Source organism: Passer montanus, unplaced genomic scaffold, assembly GCF_014805655.1.
Source record: "Passer montanus isolate IOZ18808 unplaced genomic scaffold, ASM1480565v1 scaffold34, whole genome shotgun sequence".
Taxonomy (NCBI): domain Eukaryota; kingdom Metazoa; phylum Chordata; class Aves; order Passeriformes; family Passeridae; genus Passer; species Passer montanus.
In genome coordinates, this window is record NW_024368152.1 from 8,431,626 (window position 1) to 8,449,210 (window position 17,585).

Sequence of the window (17,585 nt, forward strand, 5' to 3'; positions counted from 1 at the left end):
AGAAAGTCAAAGCATCAGCCCATTGAAAATCTAAGAGCCAGCACCACAGACCTAATATTCATGTCAGATTGTGTTAGTGGGACTGTAAATAAGTTTAAAACCAGTCAAATGTTTTCTAGTTGTTCCTGAGGGGCTGAAGCTGTATGAGCTTGTTACAAATATGTGTTTCATCAGAAATCAGTGTTTTCAGACATCTGCTGTATAGCTTGTGAGTCCACCTCAGCTTCTCCTCCTGGTGTCTTGCTTTACTAAGTCACTGAATATAAAAACCTTCTCCATTTAGCTGCTTTGGGCAGTTCAGGGGTAGAAGGTTCTCTTCTACCCCTGAACAGGAGAGTTTGCCTTAAACTCCAATAAACACAGGCCAGCCTGGCTTTGCCTGTGTTTTAGTGAAGCTTTCAGAAGTGCTGATTTTAAAGGATATTTGAGTAGTGATGGAACAAGACTAACAGAGCAGATATTGAGGGAGTTGAAAAGTACAGCAGTGTATGTACACCAAGGGAAACTGTAAAAACAAGGGAAAAATACCAAGAGTGGCAGTGAATGGGTATATTTATTAGGTGTTATAGATGTAGATCTCTGCTAGTTTGTTTGTTTCAGGTTGGTGAAGCAAGTCTGACTGGAATGGGGAGCCTGCACATCCAGGCAGCTCTAGTAGTGCCTGCATCCCTGGGGGTACTGCCTGATGGGACAAGGTTCTGCAGCCATGTCCTGCTCCTCTCCTTTCAGCTTGGTCAGTCTGGGATGGCAGTGCAATGCATCAGAGTATTTGTACACAATGGCAGGCAGTAGTTTTCTTCCAAGGTACAGTTGGTTGATTCTTTGGCCTGATTTCATATTGCTGTTTTATTTTTTCAAATTCTTATCTAGCTTTCATTAAGGAATTGTTTTGGGGATGGGGTTGGAAAAAAAGCTTCTTTAGGGCAGTTACCATCAACCTTGTTTGCTTTTCTGGAGTTTCTTAGCCTGAGTTGCTAATGGACAACATAAATTCCCTCATTAGCTGAATAATATATAAGCTTGCCTTTATTTGCACTGTGACAAAAAAAATGGAAATGCTTTGCTAAACAAAATCCCAACAATAAATTGAAATTATTTTAGAGAGGGGCATCAAGGTGACAGAGGCTTAGAAAGAACTGGAGTGCCATGTTTCCTAGTAATGAGTAAGCAATGAAAATAGATGACAAATACCTGTGTAGTACAAATATCCATATGATCTGCTTCCAATATGTGGAAGCAGATGAAAGAGAGTTGAGAAGAAGTTAAGGACTAGTTCGTGAAAGCTGTTTGTTGGAAGAGCTATTGAGAATGACTGAGCCTGGGGTTGGCCCCTCATGCCTGGGGGCTTTTCTACAGGGGAGAGGGAGGCAGAAAGACAGACCTCCACATTTCCCCTGCCCTTTAGCTTTTGTGTTTTATAATTTAGCTTCTATAGCCCTACAGTTTTTATATTTCCCTGTCTCAGCATTGGCGCAGGGCACAGCCCTAATGAATCAAGGATTGTTGCTGCTTGGTATCAGCTAAGGCAGTGATAACCACTAGATGCCACTGTGCCATTTCTCTGTGTAAGACTACGTGCCCTTTACAGACCCGAGCACAGTATGTTCCTTTCAGTGGCAGTTCTGATGCCTTTAGCTCATGGGGATCTCAGCAGAACACTTGGAGATGTGTGTGAGTGGCTTTGTGTGCATATAATCCAAGAGACATTTATGACAGCACTGACAGAGAAGACAGCAGGGAAGGTTATTTGTCGCTGAGGTTACGCTACCGGGTCTAGTTCTTATACAACAGAAAGCAGCAGTGGCCATTACTCTGTAAGAAGTTTGCAATATTTTTCTATAAGCTCCTCTTGATCAGTACTGAGCCTGAGCTGCCACTTGCCCATGACTGTGAGCGTGGGGACAGTCAGTAAAACCTGCGTTCAGGGCCACTGAATAGGGACACAAACACAAGTGCTTTATAATGCTCCTAAACATTATTAAAACAAAAACCCCTATAGATGACACCCTCTACTGTGTTGTAACAAATTGTCACCAAATCAACAGTGCATCATGTTGCTTCCTTTGTGACATTATCTCCTAGTGCTGTTACCAGTGCTGTTGTATGCAACCTCTTTAGTCACTATTAAATCAAAATGTGTTAGTGAGGTTTAGAAAGTTCTGGTGAGAATAAACCACACTACCCCTAAGCTAGAAGCTTCCTCTGGGCTGAATATTCCTTAGAGAAGATTTAGGGCATTAGCCCTTAGTTTGCTTTGGAATATACTTTCCTGGGTCCCTACAGCTGTAGTTTTGTGTTGGCTTTTTCTCTTAACCTGACCCTAAACCTAATCCTAGAGTGTCCCTTGGACGGGATTGCTCAAACCTTCTCCCAGTTACACCACATCCAAAGAAGATCCTTTTTGCAGTCCTTTCTGTCATCTTCCAGCCCTGCTCCTGCTGTTGTCTGTGGCTCTCAGATCTAGTCCTCTCCCAAGCAATAAGCTAAGCCATAGGCCACCAATTCTTCCCAATCAGAATTCTTTGGATATGAGCTCTGGTAATGCCACTGCCTTACTTCAGTGTTGGGTTGAGAGAAAGCCCAGAGCTCCAGGCTGATGGCACTCTTCCAAAGTGGCTTCTGGCATCAGTCTTTATTTTACTTAGAAAGACACCTTCCAGCCTTTTACAGGTATAGCTTTGAAATTATCTTTTGTCTCTGTACTGAACTGCAGTCCTTGGCTGGACCTTAGACAAAGTGCCTGAACCTTTCCTCCAGCTACAGTCCCCATGGGATAGATCTTTCTGCAGCTCCAGGCTTTCTTTGGCAGCCCCTTTCCAACTCCACCGCAGCTGCACCTCTGGGATGTCTTGGTATCTCAGCACTCAATACTAGGCTGAGCCACCAGCCATAGACCACTTAGAGATGGGGATCAAATTAGCATCTCTAATTCACTTCAATTGGTGGATCTCTGACAAGAAGAATTTGTAACAGACCTGTGTGAGTGTGTGCATATGTGTTGAGTTCCAGAGAATTTGCAAAACTTGGTGAATTTGCAAAATAAATAAAACAACCCTAGAAGCAAAATAGTGGGGGTTACTCATTATCAAGAAGTTGAGAATATGTACCTGTTTTAAAATGAAAAATAGGAAAAAAATTGCTTTTCTCATGTAAAGAGTCTTGTGACTTTCTCCTATGCACATTCCATTTTGCATTTAGCCTTATTTGCTACATGCTCATCTTTGGAAGTGTACGAATGGTGAGGGTTACAATGCAGGCACACGTCTATATGGCAGCCCTGTGCATGTGACAAAGATGTGGAAGACATGTAATTTATCAGGAAAGATAACAACAGCCAGTTTCACTTGAGTCCTTCTAGTACAAAAACATTTAAATATAGTAAATTGGTGTTAGTAACATTGCACTTTGCAGAATTCCCATGGAAAGAGAGGTTGAGCATGAGTGAGGTTTCAAAGGAACACGGAACCACAATTAAAAGCCACAGGGGGTCCCTTTTGTCTTGCCACTGGCCAGCCTGGCCGGGCAGGTTGTGTGATGAGCCAGAAGCTGGTCATCCCTGATGCATATTTTATGCTGCTCTGTTTTATTTAGTATTTCACAAGCTTGATTTATACTATATGAGTAGAACCAGCTACCAACTCAGTGCTGATCCTGTGCCTACACTTGTTGGTTTAGCATGTGGAATACTGTCTTTCTCTGGAGTGATGCCCTTTATTTTTCAAATATTGTCTTAGTCATCTTGTGAGTTCTGCAGTTTTTCATTTGAGTGACAAATGAGTGACAAGCTAGAAGTCAAAACACCTTATCTCCAGACACCAGCTGGTACTCTGTCTGGACTCAACTGATGGCTTTTAGAAGTATGTGAAGTCTGTATTAAGCATCTGAAAAGGCATGTGTTTGCCTTGTGTTAGTATTTGGATCCTTTTGGATTTTAGATCTTGCTGTGCTACATGTTTTCTGTGCCAGAACTCACAAATCTACAGACTAACTTATCTTCCATTCCCCTCACTCAGTCTGCTATTGTCACTAATTAAAACATGTCATCCATCAGAAAGCTGATTCCCATTACTGTACAGAAGAGCAGTCTGAGGAAAAGGTATTTCTAGGAGATAAGAGCTGTGGCATGTGTTTATTCTTTGGAAGCTGGAGGTCTGGAGAGCTACCTTGTTTTTACTTTTCTTCTCTTTTTTTTAATCTTTTATCAGGGAGACTGGCTTGGATCAACTCCTCCTCAGAGGAGGAGGCTGTTTTCATAACTAACCTGCTTGTATGCTACCAGAAAAAGCATTGTTTCCCAAAAGTTTCTTTAAAAAGAATATTTGGAAAGTCTCTAGCCAATTGTCCCTGTGCAGGCAGGCATATTCATTCAGATACTCACATATCTAGAAAGAGGATTGAGAGCAAATGGAGTGAAAGAATGTAAATAGATGGCCTGGAGACAGCCCCTACACTCTATTTTAGAGATTCTCCAGGGGAAAAATTAGAGGATCATCTGAGACAAGAGAATATTAGTTACATGTGAATGCCTGTGGTCAAGTCTCTTTTGCTGGATATCCATCTTGGACCTTAGGAAACTTTTCCCCCAGTCTGTAGCTTAAAGTACCATATTACTTTGAATGCTTTTTTATTGCAACAAATCAGCATTCAGAAAAATATGTTGTAGTTTGGTGTATTTCAAAAAATCTTGATTAGTTTGAGTCATGAGCTGATTCAATAGCACATAACAGTTATCATTACTCTAGAATTCTATAGAGAATTAGGGAGTGTGTGAGGAAAAAATATAATTCTTTTTCTCACCCATTTCTACTGCAGGATTGCCCAAGTTCGGTGCAAGCCTGCTGCTCCTTGCAGTGCTCTGTAGGAGCTGGCAGATGGTGCTGCTTGCCTTTGACATGCAGAATATCTCATCAGTGTATTGTGGGTACTGTCAAAACAGTCTGTTCATAGGTGTTCTGGGCTTGAGACTGGAGATCAAGGAAGGAGAAAAGTAAAAAGAGTTGAATGGGAGTGAGTCTTACAGTCCTTAAGATTTTGATGGAAGCTAACAGAAATAAGATTAGTTTGAGCTACTCAATTGACATGACAATTTGCACTGTTTGATAGCATTAAAATGGAAAATCATACGTGGAAAATTAGATATAACGTGATGTATTTTTTAACTGAGTACTCCTAAGTTAATGTAGCTGTCAACTCTGGGGCAAGAAGGGTTCATTCTGATAGTGTGGGCTGACGTGGGTTGAAACAAAGGTCCTTGGGCTTCCGCTAGATGAACTAGTCCACATCTTTTAGACAAGCAGACAACTGCAGTTAAAAAGTGAACAAAGGTCAGGAGTTGGGTCAGGATTAGTTTATACCATATGAGGAAATGTTACATTAAATTTTGTGCACTTAACTTTGCTGTGCTTCTGTGGAAGAAGAAGTTCACTCACAGTGCCACATATTCCATCATATCATTGTAGGAAATAATGCTGCACCACTGTAGAAACAATACTGTAAAGCTCAAAGGCAGGTGTTATATGGAAGGAAAGGTTGTCTCATTTTCTCCCAATCTCATTTTCTCCCACCCTCAAGCACTAACATGTGTCTCCAAGTCACATACCCACCATTCAGGCACCTGAGATGATCAAGTTGATCAGGTAGACAAGGTAGTCTGGTCCATATGCATTGTGGAGGAAAAATGTACAAAGGACTCAGATTTCTGAGGACTCATCAAATTTCCTGGGTTCTCCATAGTTTGATGACCAGTTGATAGTTTTGGATAAGCATTTTTGCACCCACAGAAGCTGATGATGACCTTGATCTTGTCTCACTATCCCATTGCATCTCATTCAGAGAATTTTCTCATGATTGTCTCCTTAAGAAGAGGTTTTAAGAATCCAGTCCTGTTAGAATCACAGAATGGTGGAGGTTGGAAGCTCTGAAGATTATTTATTTATTCCAATACACCCGCTCAAAGCAGGGTTAACCAAAGCAGTTTGCTTTAGACCATGCCAGGTGTGGTTTTGAGTATTTCCAAGAGTGAAGACTCCACAACTACCATTTTTAAACACCCCTTCAGGTAAAAAGGTTTTCTATATTTAAATGAAATTCCCTGTTCCTCATTTTCTTAACATAATCATTTTCTTAACATAATCTTGTAATGTCTTTAATCTTTGTTTTAGTCTTGATGTAGGATGTTCTTTATTTTAGACTCTCCTTTTTTAACCCAGCCTGGGTGTGAGACATGCAGAATCTGTTGGTAGATACGCTATGAACTTGATGATGAGCTAATCTAGGTGCCAACACATGCCATTCTTGCACCCTGCTTCTTCCATGCATTATGGTGCATCCACATCCAGACATTTATCTTCTTTCTCTACTGGGACAGATCCTAAAGTTTCTGTTCCAAATCTTAACATCATCAGTGTCATATAGGGACATTCAATTTAATGAGGCAAATGCTAGTGCAGAATCACCAGGAATAACAGAAATGGATGTAGCAGAGTAAGACATTTTTCTTCTCATCCAGCTTAGAGAAATAAACTTAATTGCAGGAAACAGGGCAGTATTTCAGATTAAACCCCATAAATTCTCCTGTCACCTCTGTCTATGACATGGAAATAGCATCTTGAGTGTTAATTTGGGAGGCTGACAATATGGAAATGAAGGGGAATGCAAGAACATGTCCTTGCTACATTGCTAAAGTTAGAACAAGTAGCTTCTTACATGTTGAAGGGCATTTGTTTAATGAGCAGCATCCTGAATGGATGCTAAGAGGTTCATAAGGAGACTTGACACTGAGTAGTTGAAAGTTCACGTACATGAAACAATCAAAATTGGCCTGTATTCCTATTGTGAAATGCGAAGTTTTAGGACCACAACATTCTTTGTTGCTTGCGAGAATCATTTGGGTGAGATGTAAAGACTTTGCTGACTTTTTCTAATACTGATGTAAGCATGGTCTTGAAGGAAACCTACAGAATATTTCACTACTTGAGGCCTGCGTGCCACAGTTGCTCACAAAATGCTGATTTTGTGTTTATTTGCACATATTCACCTTTTGGCTTCACAGAACTTTGCAGTAACTACGCTGGGCTCTCAGGTGAGCAGCCACCAATATACTGTTGAGCAGCAGGGCAGAGGAGAAAAGGCTGACTGATTTTAGGTGTCACAGAATCTACTGTGCTTGGATTGGGGTGGCTCAGATGTCAAGGCTCCAGTACACTGAGCAAAAGCCTGTTTTTCACAGCTCTTTCATTGCTAAAGCTTCTGAAATCATACTTAGAGAGCAGCAATATAGGAGACAGAGTGGATGGATTTAAAGGCCTGTCTTATACCATCTACATTTCAAATTTATGTCTTTAGTCTCTGGAGGTGCCCCATGAGAAGCAGACAGTATGATCATACCAGCTGTCCACACATGGCAGTTGAATTGTGAAAGGTCAGTGTGCAAATATGCATTATCAGGAAGTAAGGTATAATTTGGACAAATATTACTATTGTTAGAACCTGTGATGGAACCTCTGAGCCTGTGCAGCTCTGGTGTTACACCCCAACTCTTTGCTATCGCAGTAACCTGCCCAGATTATTTCAGTTAAACCCCTCAAAACACCCAAGGACTTCCTTACACTACTGCATGTGAAAATAGTGACACCAACAGTGAGCACACAATCCAGAGTCTATCCAGAGATATCACCAAGGAGATTAAATTAAGGTTAGTTTTACATTATAGTTTTAGCCTTAAACATATAATGCCAGTTTTTCTCCTTTTACCACCAAATGGATTAAGTTCATTGCGATTTCAGAAGAATGGTTAAGGAGACAATATGGATCTTTTGGTTTCATTGCTTTGGGCTATTGATATACTGCAGTTATACTGCCAGTGGTAAACTCAGCAAAACCTGGAGCCCTTTTTCACATTGAAGCCACCTGGCCTTACCTGGCCATTACCACACTATGGAGCTCTTTAGCTTCTGAAAAATGTTGTGTGTTTATTGATTGATCCCTGTCTTATATTAACTCCAAAAATCCCTGGTTTACATCAACTCCAAAACTGTACCCAAGGCTTGTGTAGGAAAGTGCTAGTTGCCTGAGACAAAATTATGCCATGGATTATTCTAATGATGTAGCCACTCTAGAAAATCCAGTGGTCAGGCCTATGCCTCTAGCTTAATTTATTAATATAAATAGAGTCCTACATGTTTAAGCATAGTTGTTTTTTGCAGGGGCTATGGTCATCCATGACTTCTAGAACCAGGAGACAAGATGAAAAGCTAAATTTCCATGCGACTTTTTCCTTCCACAAAACCCAGTAATTTCTTTGTGAGAACACAATCTGTATTTTTAAATCAATTTGTCAGAGTGATTAGAAAAGCCTAGGGGACAAATGTGCAAAAGGAAGCATCTAGGATGGGAGCTGTCTGCTTGACTTCTATGTCAAGCAGTTCTTTACACCATGATGGGATCTTAGGCTGCCTTTGTAGTTAAGAGAGATAACTGCTAATCTCACTTATGTCTTTTCCGTCAGAAACTGTATGAAGAACCTGGTTGAATGCCCAATTGAGCTTTCAGGCAGATGAAATGTGAGCCAGTGGGTTCCTGCCCATTATGGCTAGTATCAGCTCCTCCAGATGCTTTGGCATGTTTGGGAAACTCACCTTTTTTTTTTTTTTTTTTTTTTTTTTTTTTTTTTTTTTTTTTTTTTTTTTTTTTTTTTTTTTTTTTTTTTTTAATATAAGACACCCTAACAGGTTGCCCAGACTCTTGAGCAACCTGGTCTAGTGAAAGGTTCACTGCCCATGGTAGGGGCATTGAAACTAGATGACCTTTAATGTCCCTTCCAAACCAAATGATTCCATGATTTTGGTGGCTGTGAAATACACTTGTGGAAATATCTACCCCTACTTACTTTCTCAAGGGTGTTACAGACATCACCAGAGCTTTGTGTGGCTGTTGCTTTTCCCTTTGTTTTACATAAGCCATGCAAAGAGACATCTCAAAGTTGCTTTAGTAATCAGTGATTCATCTCCCCTAATTTGTGTCAGAAAGTAATTAACTTTGCTTTGCTAATCTGCATATCTCATTAAAGCAGACTCTGAAGACAAGGAAATAAAGAGATGTCATTCAAAACCTCTTCTTCCTATTCATGCTGTGAGGAACCAAGGAAGAGAGCTCTCTAGCTGGGCTGGGTGGGCAAAGGCAGCTTGTCGTGCCTTCGGCTCCACGGCCCTGGGACCGTGTCAGTCGGGACTAAGGTGGCAATAAATAAAAGGATGGATGCAAAGGAATTGTCCAAAAAGTAAAAGGATTTAATGACGAAAATAACAAACGGGGGAAGCCAGCAATAGTATAGGACTAATTCCAAAGACCCAGAATAGGATAGGCAGGATACATATATAGGGTGAGTTGAGGGGTGGATCTGAGGTTAAGGGTCCAATCCAAAACAGTGATTAGGAGTATGGAAAACTCTACACCAAATGACAGCCAATCAGGGGGAAAAACTGGGGAACCTTCTAGAACCACAACCTTATATGAACAGAGCTATTACCATATTATTTCCTAGGAGTCAAAGCAGGAATCATGCTCACCCTGTGGGTATGGGAGTCTGCATGGCAGCCTGGATGCAATCACTGTTTCCATCCCCATGCCCCCCTGTCTTTCTGTTCCTCCTAAGACAGTTCAGTGTGAGTCTTGTAAGCTGCTATAGGCTGAGGCTGCACCTGAAATAAGCCACAAAGATGGGAGAATTACTCGTTTCTAGTAGAGGGGCAGAGGCTAAATACTGACTCTTCACTGCTAAATTCCCTGAGGCCAAGCAGGAGGGCAGCACAAGAGACCTTCTTGTGGATAGAGAGGTCTCAAAATAACAAAGGCTATGAACTTGATGCTCTTTTCTGTCAGAAAGGGAATGATACCCCAATCTGAGCTTTTCCCAACAGGGAAAATTTTTTCTAGTTTGTGCCAGGTAAACATACAGAGGTCACATTCTTGTGGATGAATTTTAAGATTATTTATATTTGAAGAAGTGGTATAAAAATGCATGCAGCTTGTGCTGCAGGTGGTGATAAGAAAGTCTTAAAGTTGAGACTAAAATCCAGGATAGAGAAATTTAAATTGTTCCCTAGCAATAGTTGGGGGAATATTTTTCTAAAAGTATGATACAGATGATATTACAGTCCCCTGAAGAATTACTGCAGGGATTATGGGGAGAAAATTTAATCATAAAGTATGAACTAAAGGTGTTTTAGCTCTGCATTAATTATAAAATGCAGTGAAACATCTGCTATGATGTTGCTACCAGGTTGCCTCAAGATATTCGGTATGTTCAAATTGCCTTTCTTGAAAATATCAAATGATACAAATTGAAAAATCATTATAAAGACTGTTTTAGTGATTCTGTAAGCAGTGGCCCAAAATCACCTCCACCCTCAAAGCACAGCCAAGTAACTTGCTGGAAGACAGAGAACTCACAGTTATGACTATATCATCAAGATTCAGGGTATATCCCTGTCACCACCTTTTACACCACCATGAGGAAATGACACTTTCTCTACTGGGCAAATGACTGAGACCTTTGAGCATATTGGGTATGCTTAATCAGCATCTTGGGTATCAAAGACTTAAATCTTCAAAACTCCTCTGGGGTTGTTGCCAGAGATGCTTGAGCTTCACAGGCAGCTCAGTTTTCTGTAACAGCTCCAGCAAGAGCTGGGACTCCTTGTGTGCATGCCAGAGTAACCTTGTTTTCTACAGGGCTGTGCAGAGTTATTTTTCTCATGCCATGTCCTGACAAGACCTAGTAATTCTGCAGATTTAATAGATGCCCAGTAGAGCTCAGTCTAACCAAAGCAATAAAACAGGATATGGGAGATTATTTATTCTGTTATCTTCTTTGAGCTGCTTCAGACCTATGTTGCATGTAGGGAACTAAGCATTGAGCTATGTTGTTCAGGATGAAAAAGAGGGGGTGCTGAGCCCCTCCTATTGAAGCTGTTCCTCCTTGCACAAGGGGCTGGAAAGTTCATGCGTAGGTGGGCAGGACAAGCAGACAGCAGGTTAGTGTGGGCAGGGGAGCTCTGGTTCCCATCTTGTAAAACAGGTCGAAGAACTGCTGTGGATGGGGAATCAGTAAATTTTTTGGTCTTGTATGGAAACAGCATCACAAAGTAATGCCTTTTGCCTCTGTGTTTGTGTGTGTCTTTCGGCACCTCATTCCCTCCAGGCTTAAGTGAACGTTTAATAACAGATGGAGATGAGTGCTGTTGTTGAAGTTACCAGGTGATGGCATGTGATACTAAACTGTGATTTGTCTAACAGTAAAGCAGTTCAGCAAAGAAATACTGTCTGTGAAAAGGTGTTGGTCCTGAAAATTCCTAGGTGTCCTGAGAAAAGAGAGAAGTAATACAGCTACCAAAATTTTCTGGTCCGAAGTCTGTTTTACCACCTAAAGCTGAGAGAGAAACTTGGTATTAGGATTCTGTTGAAAAGTAGCTATGACACTCTGGGAACATACATTAAATCAAGAGTGCCAAGCCCTGGACCAAGGACTGTGAACTTGATTGTTCCCACTGTAAACTTGCTAGAAAGGTCATTGACATAGTTTTGGCCTCATTCAACTAGCAGTCCCCCAAAGAGCTCATGAGAAGAACTCAGGCTGGGGATCTGAGGCTGGGGCTTTTTCCCGTGGGCAGGTCACACATCACCATCCTTTCTGGGAGGTGGAGAGAGTGTTTGTTTGGCCTGCTCCTGCCACCTGGCCCTGATACTGTTTACAGCATTAGTATGGATGTTACTGCTAGGTGTTTGTATCTATATACATTTAAATCACTGTCACTCTCAGCTCTGTGGTGAGAGACAGACAATTTTAAGATGTGATGAATGTCATCTTAAAGCAAATATCTAAATAAATCAGATGAATCACAGCCTAAAACTTTGACATGCCATTGATGATGGCAGCACAGCTGACTGATTCAGATAGAGGACCACCTGCATAAGTTCAGACAAGTTCCTCCCTGTGTGTGCACACTGTGGCCATACCCAATGACCATAGTGTTCAACTGCAAGCAGGGCCTCTGAGGCCAAGGAGAGAGACAAGACCATGGTGTGAGTGGAGCTGGAATCTTGTCCCCACTGCAGAGAGGCACTGAGAGTCATGAAGACATTACTGCTCACTTCAAAAGGTAGATGTCCTATGATTTAGTACCTAGATTTGCTTGTATAATCCTGTAGGCACACAGTTTGTGGTAATTGGGAATGGGCTGCAGCCGAGCCTCATCCCCAGTGGGCTACAGCTGTGAAAAGCAGGTGAGCAACATTGAAAGCAATGAGCCATGGAGTGCCCAGGTGCACTGAACAATCACCAGTGGGAACAGAGGTACACGGGTGCAATGCATGAACATGAGGGGTATAAAAGGTTGGGCTAAAGAACAAGAAGGGTAGACACTTGCAGCTTTCTGAAGTGATGGAGTGTGGCTCTGTATGGGCAGACACCTGAAGCCTGATGTTGTTTGGTGTTACTCTGTATGGGTTTAAGCTTTCTGACATTGTATGATGATACTCTGTGTATCATGGCTGTCTGGACTGTGACATAATCCTACTATTCAATTTTCTTATAATTGACATATTTTATTAATGCTTTTTTCCAGATCTAATATATGAGCACTGCTACTCAGATGTGGTCAAACTGGAACTGAACAGTGTTATTCCAAAGTAGGTACAGCTGAAAAACTGATAGCCTTTTGTGAAAAACACAATCAAATAGCCCACTGACTTAGACTTTGGAGACAATAAGTTACTTTCCAAGGTATTGGGCAGTATGGTAAAGGCAATTGCCAAGTAACAAGATCAATCTGTGATGAGAGTGGTTACAGGTTAAACTATGTCAGATGAAGGCATCAATGGATGCAAATTTGAGGGCTTGGCAGAGGGAGATGGGGGACAAAAGCTGCAGGTAAGATTGTGGTAGGCATTGGGTTGCATTGTTTTGCCGTGTGTTACAGGAAAATATTAAAATATTGAAACAGTGGGAGACTGTGACAGCCTTTCATGTTAGAGGACAGGAGTGGGAATAGCTTAATCTGGGAATGCAGCATTCACAGCAAATCTTTATGTAATAGGTAATTGAAGGCAAATTCTTTCATTTTTAGTCCTTTAACTGTCTTGACAAGATGAGTGTTACATTTTGGACAAGCTAATGCTGATTAGACAGCCAGGAAATCTAACAGAAATTAAGGTTTTGCAGTGGTAATAAATGTTGAAATTTTCTCATAATAAAGGAGAGGAGCAGTACCCAAGGAAAATACTGACAGTTCACAGAAGTTTGCAAAATCTTCCTTATAGTGAAGTCTATGATAATGATTGATAGAAAGCACTAAAGAGCCAGCCCTTTGACTTATTTGCAAGATCAAGAAATAGAGAGGTTTGGTTCTGAAGACCAAGGGCACAAACTTAAATGGCAGGTTAAAAGATGATGAATTAGCAAAAAGAGCAATGCAGATTTTGGCAAACATGGGAAATCTGAAAGTTAATTTATCTCTTTCAGAAAAGACCATCTTTGTGTTCTTTTAGCCATTTTTGGATCTGTCTTAAAATGAGCTTCTGGAGCAAATAAAAATGATAACCTTTAGCTGTAGGAAATTGCTGTGCTCACAACTGCAAAACAAAGCAATGCAGGATAGGGGCTTCTTAAAGCTACCCATTAGATCCCCCAAATATTTGGAAACCCCTATTCATATATTGGTACATTTCAGTGGAGCTGAAAAGTAAGGGAATATCAAGGGACATTTGTTCCTGCCATAGGGCAGAAATAATGGAGGCAGCCTAGAAAATAGTTGTGCAGCCTGGAAACCCAGAATTCTAACATATTGAAAATGGTATCAATATGTAATATCTTTGTATCATGAATGGTAGATGTAAGGTGGCACATAAGGTGACATACATCTCTATGTAACTATCTGTCTAAAAGGTGGCTAAGTCAAAGGTAATTACCAGAGACACTCTTGTAGTCAATGGATAAAACCAGTCTTTTCCAGAAGCCAGTTTCTCTCAGGCTGAGATTGGTCAAATGAATTGCTATTTGCAGTTGCCTTTTGACTATGGATTGACCATGGCTGAGCAGTTGACACCCAGGCAACTAACTTTCCAGCATCTATAATTACATAATTTAAATCCTAATGCTTTTACTTTCACATGGTTTGTCACAGTTGGGATTATCTGTAATTGACTTCCTAAATGGTAGGAGATGGGAATGGATTGAAAGGAAGGCAGTTGCCATTTGTGTATTTTTAGAAGCAAGCTCAAATTTGAATATACTTTCCTAGGAATCTTTTGAGTTAGGCCAAGGCAGCAGCAGAATCTCACACAGATCACAAAGTTTCTCTGTTCCCCAGTGCCCTCTTCAGATTTGCAAAGCTAGATGGAAAAACTGAGAATTCCACAGAAAAGATCTTATCCATTGGATTCAGTTGATTCAAGCCTCACAGAAAAAAATAATAGGCCGTTATATGCATTTTCTTGGGAAGAGTGATAACTGCAAATATTGCTTTGAGCTATTACCCTGAGTTCCACACAGGCAGCATTTACCTTAGCAATTTCATTATTCGCAGTGAGAAACACTGGCCTCAACACAAAGTGTGAATAGGTGGTTTCTAAATGACTAACTTGCTACCAGGACAGAGCAATTGGATATTGATCTGCCTTTCAGAGTTGATGAGTATGGCAGTTAAGAGTTGCACAGTTTTGCTTTGGAACCCAGCAAAGAGAGCAGTAAATTGTGTAATGTCTACACAAAGCAACTCTTTCACCATGAGAAAAGTCAAACCTGAGTCACATGGGGGGGTTTTTTGTCCTGTAAAGATAATTGTCCCTTATCAAACAAAGCAGTACAAAGATAGCAATTGAAGGTACATCCTGTGGCAGTGTTTCTTGTTCAGGTGTGAAGTACACTTCTGTCCTTATTTGTGACAGTAGTGAATGTGATATGGAAATAATGCGCACTCTTTCCAGACAATGAGGCCCCAGTTAATTAACATTAGCAAGCTAAAGCCACCAGCTGATCTTCTGAGAAAATGACCATATGCTTGTTCAATTGGATATCATTAGGTTCCAATTTGATTATAGATTATATTTTATCCTCTTTTGTTCATACTGTATATTAGAATGATAGGCAAGTGCTTAATGAGAGACTGTGGTTAATAATTAGCAGTAGCATCTCTGCTAAATTTAACGTTTCATTTCTACTTCCTACTGTTTAATGAATTGGGCAATGAGTGATTTTTTAAATTGGAACAAGCTTGACATATATATGCAAGTTTCCTTTCTGCAGGTCCTTTGATAGTACTTGCTTTGATTAACAAGGTAATAACAGGCCCTGCTGTGTGGAGGGGATTGAAATTTGTTGCGGGGTTCTTTTTCAAGAGACTGAGCAAGTGTGCCTGCACCTTAGGTTTGAATGTCTGCAGAAATTTGTGTGAAACCAGGCAGGTATGACTACAGCAACAGAGACAGTACCCAAACCATGAACAGAATGGACTTTGGAGCCACAAAGTGTGCACTACTGCCCACTGAGGAATATCAGTAGAGGACTTTGTGAGGACTCTGTTCCTTCTAGTAGATAAAAAAAAATGCTATGGCACAGATTCAAACCCTGTAGCCCAGTCATCTGTTCAGTTAAGTTGTTAACAAGTCTCCTGATCCAGTTTGACACTAGGGACATTGCAGTGCTATTCCAGTTGTTAAAGTTGCTAGGGATTGGTCTCCAGCGTTATTTAATTTACTAATGCAGCCACAAAGTCCCTCATCCTCAATTCAGGGTTGCAGAGGACAGCTGTTCCTTACCAGCACTTCATATGTGTGGACAGCAGGAGAAAGAACTTGTCCATATCTCTTTTAAGACTCGTTCCTATTCTGGGCATTTTACTTGTTGTGAGAAATGCTGCTTTAAAAGACTTCTTCTTATCCATATCTCTGAAGTCTGGTCACTGTTGCATCCCTGCGTGCCTGTGCTCCCCCTGCATTTGTTGCCTGTGTTCACAGGCAGAGCTGTGGGTGTAGCTGCAGCCATTCCCACTGTTTGCATCACTTCTCTTGCAGCGCCTGGTGTTCTTGGAGAAGGAGAAGCTGAACAGGATGCTTGTCCACCTCCAGAGGGCAGGAGTCACAGCCTGATGTAGCAGTGCCAGGTGTGTGCACTTCATGCTGTGCTGACACACAGGGTGATGCTCCGTGCCGCTCTGCACGAGGGAGAACACAAGTGCTGCCTTGCTGCTTTGCTCTGTGGGCAGCAGCCCCCGGGAGCAGCGGGTCAGGGGCTCTTTCAGCCATCCTGGCTAAATCCACCTGCAAATACGAGTCAGTCTGAAGCATTGCTCAGGCCTTACTGCTGAGACAGCTGTCAGTGCTCTCACTGGGGCAAAACTCCTACGGAAGAAACCCAAAACATCCTCATTAAATATCTCCCAGTGTCTTTTAGAGGGGAAGAGTCTGTTTTATCAGTAGTTAGAAAGTCTAGGGTCAGCCTAACACCAGTGGGCTTGGACTATTTCTGCCTGGTATTTGAAGTTATGTTAATGCTTCACCATCACTTTCAGTGTTCGAGCTGAAGCTCATCACAGGAAGGAGTTCTCACCTCTAGCAGTGCTTTGGAAGGTGGGTCACCTACAGTACTGGCACAATAATTACCTTCAGTTGAATGGCTGAAAAATCAGTTCTGGGCCATAGTTTTCCTTAAAAGGGGCAAGACTTTAACAAGCATTTCAGTGCCTAACAAAGCAGATGGGTGCTGTGTAGGTTATGTAGGAGGACTGAACTCCTGACAATTTCATATGCTTTGATGTTTTTGGAAGTCCCAATGAAGATCTAAATGCCTTCACATTTAAAAAATCCACACTCTTAAAAGTATTAAAACTAACTTCCATAGTGCAGGATAATTAAATCATGTCCTGGGCATACAGTCTATAGTCTAAGGTATAGGTGAAACCCACTTATTCAGAGACTGCAGTGATCCTCTGTTACAGCAGCATGGAGGAGACCTAGGCAATAAGCAAAGGTTTACTGCTCTTGATCTGATGCAACAAGTTCTGGGTACAAATAACAGGAAATGTTGCTAAATATTACTTATCTGAATTTCTTTTAATATGTATTTCTGTACAAGCATCTGGAATAACGATTGCCCAATTACTTTCTGTCATTAAGACTGTGACTCTTTTATTGTGTGACTTGAATATCCTGTAAAATCTGGCCATTTAAATTATGGAAGTGAAGTGAAGTCACTCCAGAAAGTACCTGCTGGAGAGGAGGATGTCCAGAGGAAGTCTGTATGTCTAATTAAATTCAGAGAAACAATTTCCTTAGATATCTGGTCTTTTTGTTAGTTCAGCAATTTATTTAGATCTAGTCAAATGAGATGTACATTAAAAGATTTAATGAAATTCACTAAAATATTCTGAAACTGAAGGTTTTTGATTAAAAAGGCTGAAATGAGTAATAGCTAAAAAAAGGGAAAATTTAATGAAAACTGAAAATTTTCAATTTGTTTGCTGGGAAGGAGCCAAATTGAATTCTGAACAAAAGCAGCCATTTTTCTTTTCCATATAAATATGAGTATAATG